This window comes from Engystomops pustulosus, unplaced genomic scaffold, assembly GCF_040894005.1.
Source record: "Engystomops pustulosus unplaced genomic scaffold, aEngPut4.maternal MAT_SCAFFOLD_121, whole genome shotgun sequence".
NCBI classification, from domain to species: Eukaryota; Metazoa; Chordata; class Amphibia; order Anura; family Leptodactylidae; genus Engystomops; species Engystomops pustulosus.
Window position 1 is genome coordinate 107,361 of NW_027285002.1, and position 17,273 is coordinate 124,633.

Here is a 17,273-nt window from a genome sequence, read left to right on the forward strand (position 1 = left end):
TTCAATTTGAACCTTCTTTTACTATCTCATAGAGAAACTAACACAATTTTCAGGTTCAAAAAGGTCAACGGAACTTGGGATTCCCAGCCAGTCTCCCATGCTGGTACTTGCCAAGCCTTAAGCTGCATTGATGCTGCGATCTGACGAGAGCAGGCACATTCAGCTTAGAATGGCCGTTGACAGCAGATGTTCAATTTGAACCTTCTTTTACTATCTCATAGAGAAACTAACACAATTTTCAGGTTCAAAAAGGTCAACGGAACTTGGGATTCCCAGCCAGTCTCCCATGCTGGTACTTGCCAAGCCTTAAGCTGCATTGCTGCTGCGATCTGACGAGAGCAGGCACATTCAGCTTAGAATGGCCGTTGACAGCAGCTGTTCAATTTGAACCTTCTTTTACTATCTCATAGAGAAACTAACACAATTTTCAGGTTCAAAAAGGTCAACGGAACTTGGGATTCCCAGCCAGTCTCCCATGCTGGTACTTGCCAAGCCTTAAGCTGCATTGCTGCTGCGATCTGACGAGAGCAGGCACATTCAGCTTAGAATGGCCGTTGACAGCAGCTGTTCAATTTGAACCTTCTTTTACTATCTCATAGAGAAACTAACACAATTTTCAGGTTCAAAAAGGTCAACGGAACTTGGGATTCCCAGCCAAACTCCCATGCTGGTACTTGCCAAGCCTTAAGCTGCATTGCTGCTGCGATCTGACGAGAGCAGGCACATTCAGCTTAGAATGGCCGTTGACAGCAGCTGTTCAATTTGAACCTTCTTTTACTATCTCATAGAGAAACTAACACAATTTTCAGGTTCAAAAAGGTCAACGGAACTTGGGATTCCCAGCCAGTCTCCCATGCTGGTACTTGCCAAGCCTTAAGCTGCATTGATGCTGCGATCTGACGAGAGCAGGCACATTCAGCTTAGAATGGCCGTTGACAGCAGATGTTCAATTTGAACCTTCTTTTACCATCTTTGACAGAGAAACTAACACAATTTTCAGGTTCAAAAAGGTCAACGGAACTTGGGATTCCCAGCCAGTCTCCCATGCTGGTACTTGCCAAGCCTTAAGCTGCATTGCTGCTGCGATCTGACGAGAGCAGGCACATTCAGCTTAGAATGGCCGTTGACAGCAGCTGTTCAATTTGAACCTTCTTTTACTATCTCATAGAGAAACTAACACAATTTTCAGGTTCAAAAAGGTCAATGGAACTTGGGATTCCCAGCCAGTCTCCCATGCTGGTACTTGCCAAGCCTTAAGCTGCATTGCTGCTGCGATCAGACGAGTGCAGGCACATTCAGCTTAGAATGGCCGTTGACAGCAGCTGTTCAATTTGAACCTTCTTTTACTATCTCATAGAGAAACTAACACAATTTTCAGGTTCAAAAAGGTCAACGGAACTTGGGATTCCCAGCCAGTCTCCCATGCTGGTACTTGCCAAGCCTTAAGCTGCATTGCTGCTGCGATCTGACGAGAGCAGGCACATTCAGCTTAGAATGGCTGTAGACCGCAGCTGTTCAATTTGAACCTTCTTTTACTATCTCATAGAGAAACTAACACAATTTTCAGGTTCAAAAAGGTCAACGGAACTTGGGATTCCCAGCCAGTCTCCCATGCTGGTACTTGCCAAGCCTTAAGCTGCATTGCTGCTGCGATCTGACGAGAGCAGGCACATTCAGCTTAGAATGGCCGTTGACCGCAGCTGTTCAATTTGAACCTTCTTTTACTATCTCATAGAGAAAGTAACACAATTTTCAGGTTCAAAAAGGTCAACGGAACTTGGGATTCCCAGCCAGTCTCCCATGCTGGTACTTGCCAAGCCTTAAGCTGCATTGCTGCTGCGATCTGACGAGAGCAGGCACATTCAGCTTAGAATGGCCGTTGACCGCAGCTGTTCAATTTGAACCTTCTTTTACTATCTCATAGAGAAAGTAACACAATTTTCAGGTTCAAAAAGGTCAACGGAACTTGGGATTCCCAGCCAGTCTCCCATGCTGGTACTTGCCAAGCCTTAAGCTGCATTGCTGCTGCGATCAGACGAGTGCATGCACATTCAGCTTAGAATGGCCGTTGACAGCAGCTGTTCAATTTGAACCTTCTTTTACTATCTCATAGAGAAACTAACACAATTTTCAGGTTCAAAAAGGTCAACGGAACTTGGGATTCCCAGCCAGTCTCCCATGCTGGTACTTGCCAAGCCTTAAGCTGCATTGCTGCTGCGATCTGACGAGAGCAGGCACATTCAGCTTAGAATGGCCGTTGACAGCAGCTGTTCAATTTGAACCTTCTTTTACTATCTCATAGAGAAACTAACACAATTTTCAGGTTCAAAAAGGTCAACGGAACTTGGGATTCCCAGCCAGTCTCCCATGCTGGTACTTGCCAAGCCTTAAGCTGCATTGCTGCTGCGATCTGACGAGAGCAGGCACATTCAGCTTAGAATGGCCGTTGACAGCAGCTGTTCAATTTGAACCTTCTTTTACTATCTCATAGAGAAACTAACACAATTTTCAGGTTCAAAAAGGTCAACGGAACTTGGGATTCCCAGCCAAACTCCCATGCTGGTACTTGCCAAGCCTTAAGCTGCATTGCTGCTGCGATCTGACGAGAGCAGGCACATTCAGCTTAGAATGGCCGTTGACAGCAGCTGTTCAATTTGAACCTTCTTTTACTATCTCATAGAGAAACTAACACAATTTTCAGGTTCAAAAAGGTCAACGGAACTTGGGATTCCCAGCCAGTCTCCCATGCTGGTACTTGCCAAGCCTTAAGCTGCATTGATGCTGCGATCTGACGAGAGCAGGCACATTCAGCTTAGAATGGCCGTTGACAGCAGATGTTCAATTTGAACCTTCTTTTACCATCTTTGACAGAGAAACTAACACAATTTTCAGGTTCAAAAAGGTCAACGGAACTTGGGATTCCCAGCCAGTCTCCCATGCTGGTACTTGCCAAGCCTTAAGCTGCATTGCTGCTGCGATCTGACGAGAGCAGGCACATTCAGCTTAGAATGGCCGTTGACAGCAGATGTTCAATTTGAACCTTCTTTTACTATCTCATAGAGAAACTAACACAATTTTCAGGTTCAAAAAGGTCAACGGAACTTGGGATTCCCAGCCAGTCTCCCATGCTGGTACTTGCCAAGCCTTAAGCTGCATTGATGCTGCGATCTGACGAGAGCAGGCACATTCAGCTTAGAATGGCCGTTGACAGCAGATGTTCAATTTGAACCTTCTTTTACCATCTTTGACAGAGAAACTAACACAATTTTCAGGTTCAAAAAGGTCAACGGAACTTGGGATTCCCAGCCAGTCTCCCATGCTGGTACTTGCCAAGCCTTAAGCTGCATTGCTGCTGCGATCTGACGAGAGCAGGCACATTCAGCTTAGAATGGCCGTTGACAGCAGCTGTTCAATTTGAACCTTCTTTTACTATCTCATAGAGAAACTAACACAATTTTCAGGTTCAAAAAGGTCAATGGAACTTGGGATTCCCAGCCAGTCTCCCATGCTGGTACTTGCCAAGCCTTAAGCTGCATTGCTGCTGCGATCAGACGAGTGCAGGCACATTCAGCTTAGAATGGCCGTTGACAGCAGCTGTTCAATTTGAACCTTCTTTTACTATCTCATAGAGAAACTAACACAATTTTCAGGTTCAAAAAGGTCAACGGAACTTGGGATTCCCAGCCAGTCTCCCATGCTGGTACTTGCCAAGCCTTAAGCTGCATTGCTGCTGCGATCTGACGAGAGCAGGCACATTCAGCTTAGAATGGCCGTTGACAGCAGCTGTTCAATTTGAACCTTCTTTTACTATCTCATAGAGAAACTAACACAATTTTCAGGTTCAAAAAGGTCAACGGAACTTGGGATTCCCAGCCAGTCTCCCATGCTGGTACTTGCCAAGCCTTAAGCTGCATTGCTGCTGCGATCTGACGAGAGCAGGCACATTCAGCTTAGAATGGCCGTTGACAGCAGCTGTTCAATTTGAACCTTCTTTTACTATCTCATAGAGAAACTAACACAATTTTCAGGTTCAAAAAGGTCAACGGAACTTGGGATTCCCAGCCAAACTCCCATGCTGGTACTTGCCAAGCCTTAAGCTGCATTGCTGCTGCGATCTGACGAGAGCAGGCACATTCAGCTTAGAATGGCCGTTGACAGCAGCTGTTCAATTTGAACCTTCTTTTACTATCTCATAGAGAAACTAACACAATTTTCAGGTTCAAAAAGGTCAACGGAACTTGGGATTCCCAGCCAGTCTCCCATGCTGGTACTTGCCAAGCCTTAAGCTGCATTGATGCTGCGATCTGACGAGAGCAGGCACATTCAGCTTAGAATGGCCGTTGACAGCAGATGTTCAATTTGAACCTTCTTTTACCATCTTTGACAGAGAAACTAACACAATTTTCAGGTTCAAAAAGGTCAACGGAACTTGGGATTCCCAGCCAGTCTCCCATGCTGGTACTTGCCAAGCCTTAAGCTGCATTGCTGCTGCGATCTGACGAGAGCAGGCACATTCAGCTTAGAATGGCCGTTGACAGCAGCTGTTCAATTTGAACCTTCTTTTACTATCTCATAGAGAAACTAACACAATTTTCAGGTTCAAAAAGGTCAATGGAACTTGGGATTCCCAGCCAGTCTCCCATGCTGGTACTTGCCAAGCCTTAAGCTGCATTGCTGCTGCGATCAGACGAGTGCAGGCACATTCAGCTTAGAATGGCCGTTGACAGCAGCTGTTCAATTTGAACCTTCTTTTACTATCTCATAGAGAAACTAACACAATTTTCAGGTTCAAAAAGGTCAACGGAACTTGGGATTCCCAGCCAGTCTCCCATGCTGGTACTTGCCAAGCCTTAAGCTGCATTGCTGCTGCGATCTGACGAGAGCAGGCACATTCAGCTTAGAATGGCTGTAGACCGCAGCTGTTCAATTTGAACCTTCTTTTACTATCTCATAGAGAAACTAACACAATTTTCAGGTTCAAAAAGGTCAACGGAACTTGGGATTCCCAGCCAGTCTCCCATGCTGGTACTTGCCAAGCCTTAAGCTGCATTGCTGCTGCGATTTGACGAGAGCAGGCACATTCAGCTTAGAATGGCCGTTGACCGCAGCTGTTCAATTTGAACCTTCTTTTACTATCTCATAGAGAAAGTAACACAATTTTCAGGTTCAAAAAGGTCAACGGAACTTGGGATTCCCAGCCAGTCTCCCATGCTGGTACTTGCCAAGCCTTAAGCTGCATTGCTGCTGCGATCTGACGAGAGCAGGCACATTCAGCTTAGAATGGCCGCTGACAGCAGCTGTTCAATTTGAACCTTCTTTTACTATCTCATAGAGAAACTAACACAATTTTCAGGTTCAAAAAGGTCAACGGAACTTGGGATTCCCAGCCAGTCTCCCATGCTGGTACTTGCCAAGCCTTAAGCTGCATTGCTGCTGCGATCTGACGAGAGCAGGCACATTCAGCTTAGAATGGCCGTTGACAGCAGCTGTTCAATTTGAACCTTCTTTTACTATCTCATAGAGAAACTAACACAATTTTCAGGTTCAAAAAGGTCAATGGAACTTGGGATTCCCAGCCAGTCTCCCATGCTGGTACTTGCCAAGCCTTAAGCTGCATTGCTGCTGCGATCAGACGAGTGCAGGCACATTCAGCTTAGAATGGCCGTTGACAGCAGCTGTTCAATTTGAACCTTCTTTTACTATCTCATAGAGAAACTAACACAATTTTCAGGTTCAAAAAGGTCAACGGAACTTGGGATTCCCAGCCAGTCTCCCATGCTGGTACTTGCCAAGCCTTAAGCTGCATTGCTGCTGCGATCTGACGAGAGCAGGCACATTCAGCTTAGAATGGCTGTAGACCGCAGCTGTTCAATTTGAACCTTCTTTTACTATCTCATAGAGAAACTAACACAATTTTCAGGTTCAAAAAGGTCAACGGAACTTGGGATTCCCAGCCAGTCTCCCATGCTGGTACTTGCCAAGCCTTAAGCTGCATTGCTGCTGCGATCTGACGAGAGCAGGCACATTCAGCTTAGAATGGCCGTTGACAGCAGCTGTTCAATTTGAACCTTCTTTTACTATCTCATAGAGAAACTAACACAATTTTCAGGTTCAAAAAGGTCAACGGAACTTGGGATTCCCAGCCAGTCTCCCATGCTGGTACTTGCCAAGCCTTAAGCTGCATTGCTGCTGCGATCTGACGAGAGCAGGCACATTCAGCTTAGAATGGCCGTTGACAGCAGCTGTTCAATTTGAACCTTCTTTTACTATCTCATAGATAAACTAACACAATTTTCAGGTTCAAAAAGGTCAACGGAACTTGGGATTCCCAGCCAGTCTCCCATGCTGGTACTTGCCAAGCCTTAAGCTGCATTGCTGCTGCGATCTGACGAGAGCAGGCACATTCAGCTTAGAATGGCCGTTGACAGCAGCTGTTCAATTTGAACCTTCTTTTACTATCTCATAGAGAAACTAACACAATTTTCAGGTTCAAAAAGGTCAACGGAACTTGGGATTCCCAGCCAGTCTCCCATGCTGGTACTTGCCAAGCCTTAAGCTGCATTGATGCTGCGATCTGACGAGAGCAGGCACATTCAGCTTAGAATGGCCGTTGACAGCAGCTGTTCAATTTGAACCTTCTTTTACTATCTCATAGAGAAACTAACACAATTTTCAGGTTCAAAAAGGTCAACGGAACTTGGGATTCCCAGCCAGTCTCCCATGCTGGTACTTGCCAAGCCTTAAGCTGCATTGATGCTGCGATCTGACGAGAGCAGGCACATTCAGCTTAGAATGGCCGTTGACCGCAGCTGTTCAATTTGAACCTTCTTTTACTATCTCATAGAGAAACTAACACAATTTTCAGGTTCAAAAAGGTCAACGGAACTTGGGATTCCCAGCCAGTCTCCCATGCTGGTACTTGCCAAGCCTTAAGCTGCATTGCTGCTGCGATCTGACGAGAGCAGGCACATTCAGCTTAGAATGGCCGTTGACAGCAGCTGTCCAATTTGAACCTTCTTTTACCATCTTTGACAGGGAAACTAACACAATTTTCAGGTTCAAAAAGGTCAACGGAACTTGGGATTCCCAGCTAGTCTCCCATGGTGGTACTTGCCAAGCCTTAAGCTGCATTGCTGCTGCGATCTGACGAGAGCAGGCACATTCAGCTTAGAATGGCCGTTGACAGCAGCTGTTCAATTTGAACCTTCTTTTACTATCTCATAGAGAAACTAACACAATTTTCAGGTTCAAAAAGGTCAACGGAACTTGGGATTCCCAGCCAGTCTCCCATGCTGGTACTTGCCAAGCCTTAAGCTGCATTGATGCTGCGATCTGACGAGAGCAGGCACATTCAGCTTAGAATGGCCGTTGACAGCAGCTGTTCAATTTGAACCTTCTTTTACTATCTCATAGAGAAACTAACACAATTTTCAGGTTCAAAAAGGTCAACGGAACTTGGGATTCCCAGCCAGTCTACCATGCTGGTACTTGCCAAGCCTTAAGCTGCATTGATGCTGCGATCTGACGAGAGCAGGCACATTCAGCTTAGAATGGCCGTTGACCGCAGCTGTTCAATTTGAACCTTCTTTTACTATCTCATAGAGAAACTAACACAATTTTCAGGTTCAAAAAGGTCAACGGAACTTGGGATTCCCAGCCAGTCTCCCATGCTGGTACTTGCCAAGCCTTAAGCTGCATTGCTGCTGCGATCTGACGAGAGCAGGCACATTCAGCTTAGAATGGCCGTTGACAGCAGCTGTCCAATTTGAACCTTCTTTTACCATCTTTGACAGGGAAACTAACACAATTTTCAGGTTCAAAAAGGTCAACGGAACTTGGGATTCCCAGCTAGTCTCCCATGGTGGTACTTGCCAAGCCTTAAGCTGCATTGCTGCTGCGATCTGACGAGAGCAGGCACATTCAGCTTAGAATGGCCGTTGACAGCAGCTGTTCAATTTGAACCTTCTTTTACTATCTCATAGAGAAACTAACACAATTTTCAGGTTCAAAAAGGTCAACGGAACTTGGGATTCCCAGCCAGTCTCCCATGCTGGTACTTGCCAAGCCTTAAGCTGCATTGCTGCTGCGATCTGACGAGAGCAGGCACATTCAGCTTAGAATGGCCGTTGACTGCAGCTGTTCAATTTGAACCTTCTTTTACTATCTCATAGAGAAACTAACACAATTTTCAGGTTCAAAAAGGTCAACGGAACTTGGGATTCCCAGCCAGTCTCCCATGCTGGTACTTGCCAAGCCTTAAGCTGCATTGCTGCTGCGATCTGACGAGAGCAGGCACATTCAGCTTAGAATGGCCGTTGACAGCAGCTGTTCAATTTGAACCTTCTTTTACTATCTCATAGAGAAACTAACACAATTTTCAGGTTCAAAAAGGTCAACGGAACTTGGGATTCCCAGCCAGTCTCCCATGCTGGTACTTGCCAAGCCTTAAGCTGCATTGATGCTGCGATCTGACGAGAGCAGGCACATTCAGCTTAGAATGGCCGTTGACAGCAGATGTTCAATTTGAACCTTCTTTTACCATCTTTGACAGAGAAACTAACACAATTTTCAGGTTCAAAAAGGTCAACGGAACTTGGGATTCCCAGCCAGTCTCCCATGCTGGTACTTGCCAAGCCTTAAGCTGCATTGCTGCTGCGATCTGACGAGAGCAGGCACATTCAGCTTAGAATGACCGTTGACAGCAGCTGTTCAATTTGAACCTTCTTTTACTATCTCATAGAGAAACTAACACAATTTTCAGGTTCAAAAAGGTCAATGGAACTTGGGATTCCCAGCCAGTCTCCCATGCTGGTACTTGCCAAGCCTTAAGCTGCATTGCTGCTGCGATCAGACGAGTGCAGGCACATTCAGCTTAGAATGGCCGTTGACAGCAGCTGTTCAATTTGAACCTTCTTTTACTATCTCATAGAGAAACTAACACAATTTTCAGGTTCAAAAAGGTCAACGGAACTTGGGATTCCCAGCCAGTCTCCCATGCTGGTACTTGCCAAGCCTTAAGCTGCATTGCTGCTGCGATCTGACGAGAGCAGGCACATTCAGCTTAGAATGGCCGTTGACCGCAGCTGTTCAATTTGAACCTTCTTTTACTATCTCATAGAGAAACTAACACAATTTTCAGGTTCAAAAAGGTCAACGGAACTTGGGATTCCAAGCCAGTCTCCCATGCTGGTACTTGCCAAGCCTTAAGCTGCATTGCTGCTGCGATCTGACGAGAGCAGGCACATTCAGCTTAGAATGGCCGTTGACAGCAGCTGTTCAATTTGAACCTTCTTTTACTATCTCATAGAGAAACTAACACAATTTTCAGGTTCAAAAAGGTCAACGGAACTTGGGATTCCCAGCCAGTCTCCCATGCTGGTACTTGCCAAGCCTTAAGCTGCATTGCTGCTGCGATCTGACGAGAGCAGGCACATTCAGCTTAGAATGGCCGTTGACAGCAGCTGTTCAATTTGAACCTTCTTTTACTATGTCATAGAGAAACTAACACAATTTTCAGGTTCAAAAAGGTCAACGGAACTTGGGATTCCCAGCCAGTCTCCCATGCTGGTACTTGCCAAGCCTTAAGCTGCATTGCTGCTGCGATCTGACGAGAGCAGGCACATTCAGCTTAGAATGGCCGTTGACAGCAGCTGTTCAATTTGAACCTTCTTTTACTATCTCATAGAAAAACTAACACAATTTTCAGGTTCAAAAAGGTCAACGGAACTTGGGATTCCCAGCCAGTCTCCCATGCTGGTACTTGCCAAGCCTTAAGCTGCATTGATGCTGCGATCTGACGAGAGCAGGCACATTCAGCTTAGAATGGCCGTTGACAGCAGATGTTCAATTTGAACCTTCTTTTACCATCTTTGACAGAGAAACTAACACAATTTTCAGGTTCAAAAAGGTCAACGGAACTTGGGATTCCAAGCCAGTCTCCCTTGCTGGTACTTGCCAAGCCTTAAGCTGCATTGCTGCTGCGATCTGACGAGAGCAGGCACATTCAGCTTAGAATGGCCGTTGACAGCAGCTGTTCAATTTGAACCTTCTTTTACCATCTTTGACAGAGAAACTAATACAATTTTCAGGTTCAAAAAGGTCAACGGAACTTGGGATTCCCAGCCAGTCTCCCATGCTGGTACTTGCCAAGCCTTAAGCTGCATTGCTGCTGCGATCTGACGAGAGCAGGCACATTCAGCTTAGAATGGCCGTTGACAGCAGCTGTTCAATTTGAACCTTCTTTTACTATCTCATAGAGAAACTAACACATTTTCAGGTTCAAAAAGGTCAACGGAACTTGGGATTCCCAGCCAGTCTCCCATGCTGGTACTTGCCAAGCCTTAAGCTGCATTGCTGCTGCGATCTGACGAGAGCAGGCACATTCAGCTTAGAATGGCCGTTGACCGCAGCTGTTCAATTTGAACCTTCTTTTACTATCTCATAGAGAAACTAACACAATTTTCAGGTTCAAAAAGGTCAACGGAACTTGGGATTCCCAGCCAGTCTCCCATGCTGGTACTTGCCAAGCCTTAAGCTGCATTGCTGCTGCGATCTGACGAGAGCAGGCACATTCAGCTTAGAATGGCCGTTGACAGCAGCTGTCCAATTTGAACCTTCTTTTACCATCTTTGACAGGGAAACTAACACAATTTTCAGGTTCAAAAAGGTCAACGGAACTTGGGATTCCCAGCCAGTCTCCCATGCTGGTACTTGCCAAGCCTTAAGCTGCATTGCTGCTGCGATCTGACGAGAGCAGGCACATTCAGCTTAGAATGGCCGTTGACAGCAGCTGTTCAATTTGAACCTTCTTTTACTATCTCATAGAGAAACTAACACAATTTTCAGGTTCAAAAAGGTCATAGGAACTTGGGATTCCCAGCCAGTCTCCCATGCTGGTACTTGCCAAGCCTTAAGCTGCATTGATGCTGCGATCTGACGAGAGCAGGCACATTCAGCTTAGAATGGCCGTTGACAGCAGATGTTCAATTTGAACCTTCTTTTACCATCTTTGACAGAGAAACTAACACAATTTTCAGGTTCAAAAAGGTCAACGGAACTTGGGATTCCCAGCCAGTCTCCCATGCTGGTACTTGCCAAGCCTTAAGCTGCATTGCTGCTGCGATCTGACGAGAGCAGGCACATTCAGCTTAGAATGGCCGTTGACAGCAGCTGTTCAATTTGAACCTTCTTTTACTATCTCATAGAGAAACTAACACAATTTTCAGGTTCAAAAAGGTCAATGGAACTTGGGATTCCCAGCCAGTCTCCCATGCTGGTACTTGCCAAGCCTTAAGCTGCATTGCTGCTGCGATCTGACGAGAGCAGGCACATTCAGCTTAGAATGGCCGTTGACAGCAGCTGTTCAATTTGAACCTTCATTTACTATCTCATAGAGAAACTAACACAATTTTCAGGTTCAAAAAGGTCAACGGAACTTGGGATTCCCAGCCAGTCTCCCATGCTGGTACTTGCCAAGCCTTAAGCTGCATTGCTGCTGCGATCTGACGAGAGCAGGCACATTCAGCTTAGAATGGCCGTTGACCGCAGCTGTTCAATTTGAACCTTCTTTTACTATCTCATAGAGAAACTAACACAATTTTCAGGTTCAAAAAGGTCAACGGAACTTGGGATTCCCAGCCAGTCTCCCATGCTGGTACTTGCCAAGCCTTAAGCTGCATTGCTGCTGCGATCTGACGAGAGCAGGCACATTCAGCTTAGAATGGCCGTTGACAGCAGCTGTTCAATTTGAACCTTCTTTTACCATCTTTGACAGAGAAACTAACACAATTTCCAGGTTCAAAAAGGTCAATGGAACTTGGGATTTCCAGCCATTCTCCCATGCTGGTACTTGCCAAGCCTTAAGCTGCATTGCTGCTGCGATCTGACGAGAGCAGGCACATTCAGCTTAGAATGGCCGTTGACAGCAGCTGTTCAATTTGAACCTTCTTTTACTATCTCATAGAGAAACTAACACAATTTTCAGGTTCAAAAAGGTCAACGGAACTTGGGATTCCCAGCCAGTCTCCCATGCTGGTACTTGCCAAGCCTTAAGCTGCATTGCTGCTGCGATCTGACGAGAGCAGGCACATTCAGCTTAGAATGGCCGTTGACAGCAGCTGTTCAATTTGAACCTTCTTTTACTATCTCATAGATAAACTAACACAATTTTCAGGTTCAAAAAGGTCAACGGAACTTGGGATTCCCAGCCAGTCTCCCATGCTGGTACTTGCCAAGCCTTAAGCTGCATTGCTGCTGCGATCTGACGAGAGCAGGCACATTCAGCTTAGAATGGCCGTTGACAGCAGCTGTTCAATTTGAACCTTCTTTTACTATCTCATAGATAAACTAACACAATTTTCAGGTTCAAAAAGGTCAACGGAACTTGGGATTCCCAGCCAGTCTCCCATGCTGGTACTTGCCAAGCCTTAAGCTGCACTGCTGCTGCGATCTGACGAGAGCAGGCACATTCAGCTTAGAATGGCCGTTGACAGCAGATGTTCAATTTGAACCTTCTTTTACCATCTTTGACAGAGAAACTAACACAATTTTCAGGTTCAAAAAGGTCAACGGAACTTGGGATTCCCAGCCAGTCTCCCATGCTGGTACTTGCCAAGCCTTAAGCTGCATTGCTGCTGCGATCTGACGAGAGCAGGCACATTCAGCTTAGAATGGCCGTTGACAGCAGCTGTTCAATTTGAACCTTCTTTTACTATCTCATAGAGAAACTAACACAATTTTCAGGTTCAAAAAGGTCAATGGAACTTGGGATTCCCAGCCAGTCTCCCATGCTGGTACTTGCCAAGCCTTAAGCTGCATTGCTGCTGCGATCTGACGAGAGCAGGCACATTCAGCTTAGAATGGCCGTTGACAGCAGCTGTTCAATTTGAACCTTCATTTACTATCTCATAGAGAAACTAACACAATTTTCAGGTTCAAAAAGGTCAACGGAACTTGGGATTCCCAGCCAGTCTCCCATGCTGGTACTTGCCAAGCCTTAAGCTGCATTGCTGCTGCGATCTGACGAGAGCAGGCACATTCAGCTTAGAATGGCCGTTGACCGCAGCTGTTCAATTTGAACCTTCTTTTACTATCTCATAGAGAAACTAACACAATTTTAAGGTTCAAAAAGGTCAACGGAACTTGGGATTCCCAGCCAGTCTCCCATGCTGGTACTTGCCAAGCCTTAAGCTGCATTGCTGCTGCGATCTGACGAGAGCAGGCACATTCAGCTTAGAATGGCCGTTGACAGCAGCTGTTCAATTTGAACCTTCTTTTACCATCTTTGACAGAGAAACTAACACAATTTCCAGGTTCAAAAAGGTCAACGGAACTTGGGATTCCCAGCCAGTCTCCCATGCTGGTACTTGCCAAGCCTTAAGCTGCATTGCTGCTGCGATCTGACGAGAGCAGGCACATTCAGCTTAGAATGGCCGTTGACAGCAGCTGTTCAATTTGAACCTTCTTTTACTATCTCATAGAGAAACTAACACAATTTTCAGGTTCAAAAAGGTCAACGGAACTTGGGATTCCCAGCCAGTCTCCCATGCTGGTACTTGCCAAGCCTTAAGCTGCATTGCTGCTGCGATCTGACAAGAGCAGGCACATTCAGCTTAGAATGGCCGTTGACAGCAGCTGTTCAATTTGAACCTTCTTTTACTATCTCATAAATAAACTAACACAATTTTCAGGTTCAAAAAGGTCAACGGAACTTGGGATTCCCAGCCAGTCTCCCATGCTGGTACTTGCCAAGCCTTAAGCTGCATTGCTGCTGCGATCTGACGAGAGCAGGCACATTCAGCTTAGAATGGCCGTTGACAGCAGCTGTTCAATTTGAACCTTCTTTTACTATCTCATAGAGAAACTAACACAATTTTCAGGTTCAAAAAGGTCAACGGAACTTGGGATTCCCAGCCAGTCTCCCATGCTGGTACTTGCCAAGCCTTAAGCTGCATTGATGCTGCGATCTGACGAGAGCAGGCACATTCAGCTTAGAATGGCCGTTGACAGCAGCTGTTCAATTTGAACCTTCTTTTACTATCTCATAGAGAAACTAACACAATTTTCAGGTTCAAAAAGGTCAACGGAACTTGGGATTCCCAGCCAGTCTCCCATGCTGGTACTTGCCAAGCCTTAAGCTGCATTGCTGCTGCGATCTGACGAGAGCAGGCACATTCAGCTTAGAATGGCCGTTGACAGCAGCTGTCCAATTTGAACCTTCTTTTACCATCTTTGACAGGGAAACTAACACAATTTTCAGGTTCAAAAAGGTCAACGGAACTTGGGATTCCCAGCTAGTCTCCCATGCTGGTACTTGCCAAGCCTTAAGCTGCATTGCTGCTGCGATCTGACGAGAGCAGGCACATTCAGCTTAGAATGGCCGTTGACAGCAGCTGTTCAATTTGAACCTTCTTTTACTATCTCATAGAGAAACTAACACAATTTTCAGGTTCAAAAAGGTCAACGGAACTTGGGATTCCCAGCCAGTCTCCCATGCTGGTACTTGCCAAGCCTTAAGCTGCATTGCTGCTGCGATCTGACGAGAGCAGGCACATTCAGCTTAGAATGGCCGTTGACAGGAGCTGTTCAATTTGAACCTTCTTTTACTATCTCATAGAGAAACTAACACAATTTTCAGGTTCAAAAAGGTCAATGGAACTTGGGATTCCCAGCCAGTCTCCCATGCTGGTACTTGCCAAGCCTTAAGCTGCATTGCTGCTGCGATCTGACGAGAGCAGGCACATTCAGCTTAGAATGGCCGTTGACAGCAGCTGTTCAATTTGAACCTTCTTTTACTATCTCATAGAGAAACTAACACAATTTTCAGGTTCAAAAAGGTCAATGGAACTTGGGATTCCCAGCCAGTCTCCCATGCTGGTACTTGCCAAGCCTTAAGCTGCATTGCTGCTGCGATCTGACGAGAGCAGACACATTCAGCTTAGAATGGCCGTTGACAGCAGCTGTTCAATTTGAACCTTCTTTTACTATCTCATAGAGAAACTAACACAATTTTCAGGTTCAAAAAGGTCAACGGAACTTGGGATTCCCAGCCAGTCTCCCATGCTGGTACTTGCCAAGCCTTAAGCTGCATTGCTGCTGCGATCTGACGAGAGCAGGCACATTCAGCTTAGAATGGCCGTTGACCGCAGCTGTTCAATTTGAACCTTCTTTTACTATCTCATAGAGAAACTAACACAATTTTCAGGTTCAAAAAGGTCATCGGAACTTGGGATTCCCAGCCAGTCTCCCATGCTGGTACTTGCCAAGCCTTAAGCTGCATTGCTGCTGCGATCTGACGAGAGCAGGCACATTCAGCTTAGAATGGCCGTTGACAGCAGCTGTTCAATTTGAACCTTCTTTTACTATCTCATAGAGAAACTAACACAATTTTCAGGTTCAAAAAGGTCAACGGAACTTGGGATTCCCAGCCAGTCTCCCATGCTGGTACTTGCCAAGCCTTAAGCTGCATTGCTGCTGCGATCTGACGAGAGCAGGCACATTCAGCTTAGAACGACCGTTGACAGCAGCTGTTCAATTTGAACCTTCTTTTACTATCTCATAGAGAAACTAACACAGTTTTCAGGTTCAAAAAGGTCAACGGAACTTGGGATTCCCAGCCAGTCTCCCATGCTGGTACTTGCCAAGCCTTAAGCTGCATTGCTGCTGCAATCTGACGAGAGCAGGCACATTCAGCTTAGAATGGCCGTTGACAGCAGCTGTTCAATTTGAACCTTCTTTTACCATCTTTGACAGAGAAACTAACACAATTTTCAGGTTCAAAAAGGTCAACGGAACTTGGGATTCCCAGCCAGTCTCCCATGCTGGTACTTGCCAAGCCTTAAGCTGCATTGCTGCTGCGATCTGACGAGAGCAGGCACATTCAGCTTAGAATGGCCGTTGACAGCAGCTGTTCAATTTGAACCTTCTTTTACTATCTCATAGAGAAACTAACACAATTTTCAGGTTCAAAAAGGTCAACGGAACTTGGGATTCCCAGCCAGTCTCCCATGCTGGTACTTGCCAAGCCTTAAGCTGCATTGATGCTGCGATCTGACGAGAGCAGGCACATTCAGCTTAGAATGGCCGTTGACAGCAGATGTTCAATTTGAACCTTCTTTTACCATCTTTGACAGAGAAACTAACACAATTTTCAGGTTCAAAAAGGTCAACGGAACTTGGGATTCCCAGCCAGTCTCCCATGCTGGTACTTGCCAAGCCTTAAGCTGCATTGCTGCTGCGATCTGACGAGAGCAGGCACATTCAGCTTAGAATGGCCGTTGACAGCAGCTGTTCAATTTGAACCTTCTTTTACTATCTCATAGAGAAACTAACACAATTTTCAGGTTCAAAAAGGTCAATGGAACTTGGGATTCCCAGCCAGTCTCCCATGCTGGTACTTGCCAAGCCTTAAGCTGCATTGCTGCTGCGATCAGACGAGTGCAGGCACATTCAGCTTAGAATGGCCGTTGACAGCAGCTGTTCAATTTGAACCTTCTTTTACTATCTCATAGAGAAACTAACACAATTTTCAGGTTCAAAAAGGTCAACGGAACTTGGGATTCCCAGCCAGTCTCCCATGCTGGTACTTGCCAAGCCTTAAGCTGCATTGCTGCTGCGATCTGACGAGAGAAGGCACATTCAGCTTAGAATGGCCGTTGACCGCAGCTGTTCAATTTGAACCTTCTTTTACTATCTCATAGAGAAACTAACACAATTTTCAGGTTCAAAAAGGTCAACGGAACTTGGGATTCCCAGCCAGTCTCCCATGCTGGTACTTGCCAAGCCTTAAGCTGCATTGCTGCTGCGATCTGACGAGAGCAGGCACATTCAGCTTAGAATGGCCGTTGACAGCAGCTGTTCAATTTGAACCTTCTTTTACTATCTCATAGAGAAACTAACACAATTTTCAGGTTCAAAAAGGTCAACGGAACTTGGGATTCCCAGCCAGTCTCCCATGCTGGTACTTGCCAAGCCTTAAGCTGCATTGCTGCTGCGATCTGACGAGAGCAGGCACATTCAGCTTAGAATGGCCGTTGACAGCAGCTGTTCAATTTGAACCTTCTTTTACTATGTCATAGAGAAACTAACACAATTTTCAGGTTCAAAAAGGTCAACGGAACTTGGGATTCCCAGCCAGTCTCCCATGCTGGTACTTGCCAAGCCTTAAGCTGCATTGCTGCTGCGATCTGACGAGAGCAGGCACATTCAGCTTAGAATGGCCGTTGACAGCAGCTGTTCAATTTGAACCTTCTTTTACTATCTCATAGAGAAACTAA

At 45.9% G+C, this 17,273-nt stretch overlaps 85 pseudogenes; all 85 read right to left on the minus strand.

Annotated features, from left to right (window-relative positions):
* Nucleotides 1–62: 62 nt before the first annotated feature.
* On the minus strand, nucleotides 63–181 carry LOC140107481 (5S ribosomal RNA; annotated as a pseudogene).
* Nucleotides 182–251: 70 nt separating this feature from the next.
* Nucleotides 252–370, minus strand: LOC140108000 (5S ribosomal RNA; annotated as a pseudogene).
* Nucleotides 371–440: 70 nt separating this feature from the next.
* Nucleotides 441–559, minus strand: LOC140108001 (5S ribosomal RNA; annotated as a pseudogene).
* Nucleotides 560–629: 70 nt separating this feature from the next.
* LOC140107757 (5S ribosomal RNA) lies at nucleotides 630–748 on the minus strand (annotated as a pseudogene).
* Nucleotides 749–818: 70 nt separating this feature from the next.
* Nucleotides 819–937, minus strand: LOC140107482 (5S ribosomal RNA; annotated as a pseudogene).
* Nucleotides 938–1,009: 72 nt separating this feature from the next.
* Nucleotides 1,010–1,128, minus strand: LOC140108003 (5S ribosomal RNA; annotated as a pseudogene).
* A 70-nt stretch (nucleotides 1,129–1,198) lies between these two features.
* On the minus strand, nucleotides 1,199–1,317 carry LOC140107855 (5S ribosomal RNA; annotated as a pseudogene).
* Nucleotides 1,318–1,387: 70 nt separating this feature from the next.
* On the minus strand, nucleotides 1,388–1,506 carry LOC140107836 (5S ribosomal RNA; annotated as a pseudogene).
* Nucleotides 1,507–1,576: 70 nt separating this feature from the next.
* Nucleotides 1,577–1,695, minus strand: LOC140108004 (5S ribosomal RNA; annotated as a pseudogene).
* Nucleotides 1,696–1,765: 70 nt separating this feature from the next.
* Nucleotides 1,766–1,884, minus strand: LOC140108005 (5S ribosomal RNA; annotated as a pseudogene).
* A 70-nt stretch (nucleotides 1,885–1,954) lies between these two features.
* On the minus strand, nucleotides 1,955–2,073 carry LOC140107868 (5S ribosomal RNA; annotated as a pseudogene).
* A 70-nt stretch (nucleotides 2,074–2,143) lies between these two features.
* On the minus strand, nucleotides 2,144–2,262 carry LOC140108007 (5S ribosomal RNA; annotated as a pseudogene).
* Nucleotides 2,263–2,332: 70 nt separating this feature from the next.
* Nucleotides 2,333–2,451, minus strand: LOC140108008 (5S ribosomal RNA; annotated as a pseudogene).
* Nucleotides 2,452–2,521: 70 nt separating this feature from the next.
* Nucleotides 2,522–2,640, minus strand: LOC140107758 (5S ribosomal RNA; annotated as a pseudogene).
* A 70-nt stretch (nucleotides 2,641–2,710) lies between these two features.
* Nucleotides 2,711–2,829, minus strand: LOC140107483 (5S ribosomal RNA; annotated as a pseudogene).
* Nucleotides 2,830–2,901: 72 nt separating this feature from the next.
* On the minus strand, nucleotides 2,902–3,020 carry LOC140108009 (5S ribosomal RNA; annotated as a pseudogene).
* A 70-nt stretch (nucleotides 3,021–3,090) lies between these two features.
* Nucleotides 3,091–3,209, minus strand: LOC140107484 (5S ribosomal RNA; annotated as a pseudogene).
* Nucleotides 3,210–3,281: 72 nt separating this feature from the next.
* Nucleotides 3,282–3,400, minus strand: LOC140108010 (5S ribosomal RNA; annotated as a pseudogene).
* Nucleotides 3,401–3,470: 70 nt separating this feature from the next.
* On the minus strand, nucleotides 3,471–3,589 carry LOC140107856 (5S ribosomal RNA; annotated as a pseudogene).
* Nucleotides 3,590–3,659: 70 nt separating this feature from the next.
* Nucleotides 3,660–3,778, minus strand: LOC140108011 (5S ribosomal RNA; annotated as a pseudogene).
* Nucleotides 3,779–3,848: 70 nt separating this feature from the next.
* Nucleotides 3,849–3,967, minus strand: LOC140108012 (5S ribosomal RNA; annotated as a pseudogene).
* Nucleotides 3,968–4,037: 70 nt separating this feature from the next.
* On the minus strand, nucleotides 4,038–4,156 carry LOC140107759 (5S ribosomal RNA; annotated as a pseudogene).
* A 70-nt stretch (nucleotides 4,157–4,226) lies between these two features.
* On the minus strand, nucleotides 4,227–4,345 carry LOC140107487 (5S ribosomal RNA; annotated as a pseudogene).
* Nucleotides 4,346–4,417: 72 nt separating this feature from the next.
* On the minus strand, nucleotides 4,418–4,536 carry LOC140108013 (5S ribosomal RNA; annotated as a pseudogene).
* Nucleotides 4,537–4,606: 70 nt separating this feature from the next.
* Nucleotides 4,607–4,725, minus strand: LOC140107857 (5S ribosomal RNA; annotated as a pseudogene).
* Nucleotides 4,726–4,795: 70 nt separating this feature from the next.
* LOC140107837 (5S ribosomal RNA) lies at nucleotides 4,796–4,914 on the minus strand (annotated as a pseudogene).
* Nucleotides 4,915–4,984: 70 nt separating this feature from the next.
* LOC140107753 (5S ribosomal RNA) lies at nucleotides 4,985–5,103 on the minus strand (annotated as a pseudogene).
* A 70-nt stretch (nucleotides 5,104–5,173) lies between these two features.
* LOC140107393 (5S ribosomal RNA) lies at nucleotides 5,174–5,292 on the minus strand (annotated as a pseudogene).
* Nucleotides 5,293–5,362: 70 nt separating this feature from the next.
* Nucleotides 5,363–5,481, minus strand: LOC140108015 (5S ribosomal RNA; annotated as a pseudogene).
* Nucleotides 5,482–5,551: 70 nt separating this feature from the next.
* LOC140107858 (5S ribosomal RNA) lies at nucleotides 5,552–5,670 on the minus strand (annotated as a pseudogene).
* A 70-nt stretch (nucleotides 5,671–5,740) lies between these two features.
* Nucleotides 5,741–5,859, minus strand: LOC140107838 (5S ribosomal RNA; annotated as a pseudogene).
* Nucleotides 5,860–5,929: 70 nt separating this feature from the next.
* LOC140108016 (5S ribosomal RNA) lies at nucleotides 5,930–6,048 on the minus strand (annotated as a pseudogene).
* A 70-nt stretch (nucleotides 6,049–6,118) lies between these two features.
* LOC140108018 (5S ribosomal RNA) lies at nucleotides 6,119–6,237 on the minus strand (annotated as a pseudogene).
* Nucleotides 6,238–6,307: 70 nt separating this feature from the next.
* Nucleotides 6,308–6,426, minus strand: LOC140108019 (5S ribosomal RNA; annotated as a pseudogene).
* A 70-nt stretch (nucleotides 6,427–6,496) lies between these two features.
* On the minus strand, nucleotides 6,497–6,615 carry LOC140107488 (5S ribosomal RNA; annotated as a pseudogene).
* Nucleotides 6,616–6,685: 70 nt separating this feature from the next.
* On the minus strand, nucleotides 6,686–6,804 carry LOC140107489 (5S ribosomal RNA; annotated as a pseudogene).
* A 70-nt stretch (nucleotides 6,805–6,874) lies between these two features.
* Nucleotides 6,875–6,993, minus strand: LOC140108020 (5S ribosomal RNA; annotated as a pseudogene).
* Nucleotides 6,994–7,065: 72 nt separating this feature from the next.
* On the minus strand, nucleotides 7,066–7,184 carry LOC140107349 (5S ribosomal RNA; annotated as a pseudogene).
* A 70-nt stretch (nucleotides 7,185–7,254) lies between these two features.
* Nucleotides 7,255–7,373, minus strand: LOC140107490 (5S ribosomal RNA; annotated as a pseudogene).
* A 70-nt stretch (nucleotides 7,374–7,443) lies between these two features.
* On the minus strand, nucleotides 7,444–7,562 carry LOC140107755 (5S ribosomal RNA; annotated as a pseudogene).
* A 70-nt stretch (nucleotides 7,563–7,632) lies between these two features.
* LOC140108021 (5S ribosomal RNA) lies at nucleotides 7,633–7,751 on the minus strand (annotated as a pseudogene).
* Nucleotides 7,752–7,823: 72 nt separating this feature from the next.
* LOC140107350 (5S ribosomal RNA) lies at nucleotides 7,824–7,942 on the minus strand (annotated as a pseudogene).
* A 70-nt stretch (nucleotides 7,943–8,012) lies between these two features.
* On the minus strand, nucleotides 8,013–8,131 carry LOC140108022 (5S ribosomal RNA; annotated as a pseudogene).
* A 70-nt stretch (nucleotides 8,132–8,201) lies between these two features.
* On the minus strand, nucleotides 8,202–8,320 carry LOC140108023 (5S ribosomal RNA; annotated as a pseudogene).
* A 70-nt stretch (nucleotides 8,321–8,390) lies between these two features.
* Nucleotides 8,391–8,509, minus strand: LOC140107491 (5S ribosomal RNA; annotated as a pseudogene).
* Nucleotides 8,510–8,581: 72 nt separating this feature from the next.
* Nucleotides 8,582–8,700, minus strand: LOC140108014 (5S ribosomal RNA; annotated as a pseudogene).
* A 70-nt stretch (nucleotides 8,701–8,770) lies between these two features.
* Nucleotides 8,771–8,889, minus strand: LOC140107859 (5S ribosomal RNA; annotated as a pseudogene).
* A 70-nt stretch (nucleotides 8,890–8,959) lies between these two features.
* LOC140108024 (5S ribosomal RNA) lies at nucleotides 8,960–9,078 on the minus strand (annotated as a pseudogene).
* Nucleotides 9,079–9,148: 70 nt separating this feature from the next.
* Nucleotides 9,149–9,267, minus strand: LOC140107550 (5S ribosomal RNA; annotated as a pseudogene).
* A 70-nt stretch (nucleotides 9,268–9,337) lies between these two features.
* Nucleotides 9,338–9,456, minus strand: LOC140108025 (5S ribosomal RNA; annotated as a pseudogene).
* Nucleotides 9,457–9,526: 70 nt separating this feature from the next.
* LOC140108027 (5S ribosomal RNA) lies at nucleotides 9,527–9,645 on the minus strand (annotated as a pseudogene).
* Nucleotides 9,646–9,715: 70 nt separating this feature from the next.
* LOC140107492 (5S ribosomal RNA) lies at nucleotides 9,716–9,834 on the minus strand (annotated as a pseudogene).
* Nucleotides 9,835–9,906: 72 nt separating this feature from the next.
* On the minus strand, nucleotides 9,907–10,025 carry LOC140107820 (5S ribosomal RNA; annotated as a pseudogene).
* A 72-nt stretch (nucleotides 10,026–10,097) lies between these two features.
* LOC140108029 (5S ribosomal RNA) lies at nucleotides 10,098–10,216 on the minus strand (annotated as a pseudogene).
* Nucleotides 10,217–10,285: 69 nt separating this feature from the next.
* LOC140108030 (5S ribosomal RNA) lies at nucleotides 10,286–10,404 on the minus strand (annotated as a pseudogene).
* A 70-nt stretch (nucleotides 10,405–10,474) lies between these two features.
* LOC140108031 (5S ribosomal RNA) lies at nucleotides 10,475–10,593 on the minus strand (annotated as a pseudogene).
* A 72-nt stretch (nucleotides 10,594–10,665) lies between these two features.
* On the minus strand, nucleotides 10,666–10,784 carry LOC140108032 (5S ribosomal RNA; annotated as a pseudogene).
* A 261-nt stretch (nucleotides 10,785–11,045) lies between these two features.
* LOC140108033 (5S ribosomal RNA) lies at nucleotides 11,046–11,164 on the minus strand (annotated as a pseudogene).
* A 70-nt stretch (nucleotides 11,165–11,234) lies between these two features.
* Nucleotides 11,235–11,353, minus strand: LOC140107660 (5S ribosomal RNA; annotated as a pseudogene).
* Nucleotides 11,354–11,423: 70 nt separating this feature from the next.
* LOC140108034 (5S ribosomal RNA) lies at nucleotides 11,424–11,542 on the minus strand (annotated as a pseudogene).
* A 70-nt stretch (nucleotides 11,543–11,612) lies between these two features.
* On the minus strand, nucleotides 11,613–11,731 carry LOC140108035 (5S ribosomal RNA; annotated as a pseudogene).
* Nucleotides 11,732–11,992: 261 nt separating this feature from the next.
* Nucleotides 11,993–12,111, minus strand: LOC140108036 (5S ribosomal RNA; annotated as a pseudogene).
* Nucleotides 12,112–12,181: 70 nt separating this feature from the next.
* LOC140108037 (5S ribosomal RNA) lies at nucleotides 12,182–12,300 on the minus strand (annotated as a pseudogene).
* Nucleotides 12,301–12,370: 70 nt separating this feature from the next.
* LOC140107747 (5S ribosomal RNA) lies at nucleotides 12,371–12,489 on the minus strand (annotated as a pseudogene).
* A 72-nt stretch (nucleotides 12,490–12,561) lies between these two features.
* On the minus strand, nucleotides 12,562–12,680 carry LOC140108040 (5S ribosomal RNA; annotated as a pseudogene).
* Nucleotides 12,681–12,750: 70 nt separating this feature from the next.
* LOC140107661 (5S ribosomal RNA) lies at nucleotides 12,751–12,869 on the minus strand (annotated as a pseudogene).
* Nucleotides 12,870–12,939: 70 nt separating this feature from the next.
* LOC140108041 (5S ribosomal RNA) lies at nucleotides 12,940–13,058 on the minus strand (annotated as a pseudogene).
* Nucleotides 13,059–13,128: 70 nt separating this feature from the next.
* On the minus strand, nucleotides 13,129–13,247 carry LOC140108042 (5S ribosomal RNA; annotated as a pseudogene).
* Nucleotides 13,248–13,319: 72 nt separating this feature from the next.
* Nucleotides 13,320–13,438, minus strand: LOC140108043 (5S ribosomal RNA; annotated as a pseudogene).
* A 70-nt stretch (nucleotides 13,439–13,508) lies between these two features.
* On the minus strand, nucleotides 13,509–13,627 carry LOC140107709 (5S ribosomal RNA; annotated as a pseudogene).
* Nucleotides 13,628–13,697: 70 nt separating this feature from the next.
* On the minus strand, nucleotides 13,698–13,816 carry LOC140108044 (5S ribosomal RNA; annotated as a pseudogene).
* Nucleotides 13,817–13,886: 70 nt separating this feature from the next.
* LOC140107493 (5S ribosomal RNA) lies at nucleotides 13,887–14,005 on the minus strand (annotated as a pseudogene).
* A 70-nt stretch (nucleotides 14,006–14,075) lies between these two features.
* LOC140108045 (5S ribosomal RNA) lies at nucleotides 14,076–14,194 on the minus strand (annotated as a pseudogene).
* Nucleotides 14,195–14,266: 72 nt separating this feature from the next.
* Nucleotides 14,267–14,385, minus strand: LOC140108137 (5S ribosomal RNA; annotated as a pseudogene).
* A 70-nt stretch (nucleotides 14,386–14,455) lies between these two features.
* Nucleotides 14,456–14,574, minus strand: LOC140108046 (5S ribosomal RNA; annotated as a pseudogene).
* A 448-nt stretch (nucleotides 14,575–15,022) lies between these two features.
* Nucleotides 15,023–15,141, minus strand: LOC140108047 (5S ribosomal RNA; annotated as a pseudogene).
* A 259-nt stretch (nucleotides 15,142–15,400) lies between these two features.
* LOC140107416 (5S ribosomal RNA) lies at nucleotides 15,401–15,519 on the minus strand (annotated as a pseudogene).
* A 70-nt stretch (nucleotides 15,520–15,589) lies between these two features.
* Nucleotides 15,590–15,708, minus strand: LOC140107636 (5S ribosomal RNA; annotated as a pseudogene).
* Nucleotides 15,709–15,780: 72 nt separating this feature from the next.
* LOC140108048 (5S ribosomal RNA) lies at nucleotides 15,781–15,899 on the minus strand (annotated as a pseudogene).
* A 70-nt stretch (nucleotides 15,900–15,969) lies between these two features.
* Nucleotides 15,970–16,088, minus strand: LOC140107494 (5S ribosomal RNA; annotated as a pseudogene).
* A 72-nt stretch (nucleotides 16,089–16,160) lies between these two features.
* On the minus strand, nucleotides 16,161–16,279 carry LOC140108049 (5S ribosomal RNA; annotated as a pseudogene).
* A 259-nt stretch (nucleotides 16,280–16,538) lies between these two features.
* LOC140107835 (5S ribosomal RNA) lies at nucleotides 16,539–16,657 on the minus strand (annotated as a pseudogene).
* Nucleotides 16,658–16,727: 70 nt separating this feature from the next.
* LOC140108052 (5S ribosomal RNA) lies at nucleotides 16,728–16,846 on the minus strand (annotated as a pseudogene).
* Nucleotides 16,847–16,916: 70 nt separating this feature from the next.
* Nucleotides 16,917–17,035, minus strand: LOC140108053 (5S ribosomal RNA; annotated as a pseudogene).
* Nucleotides 17,036–17,105: 70 nt separating this feature from the next.
* On the minus strand, nucleotides 17,106–17,224 carry LOC140108054 (5S ribosomal RNA; annotated as a pseudogene).
* Between the last annotated feature and the right edge of the window lie 49 nt (nucleotides 17,225–17,273).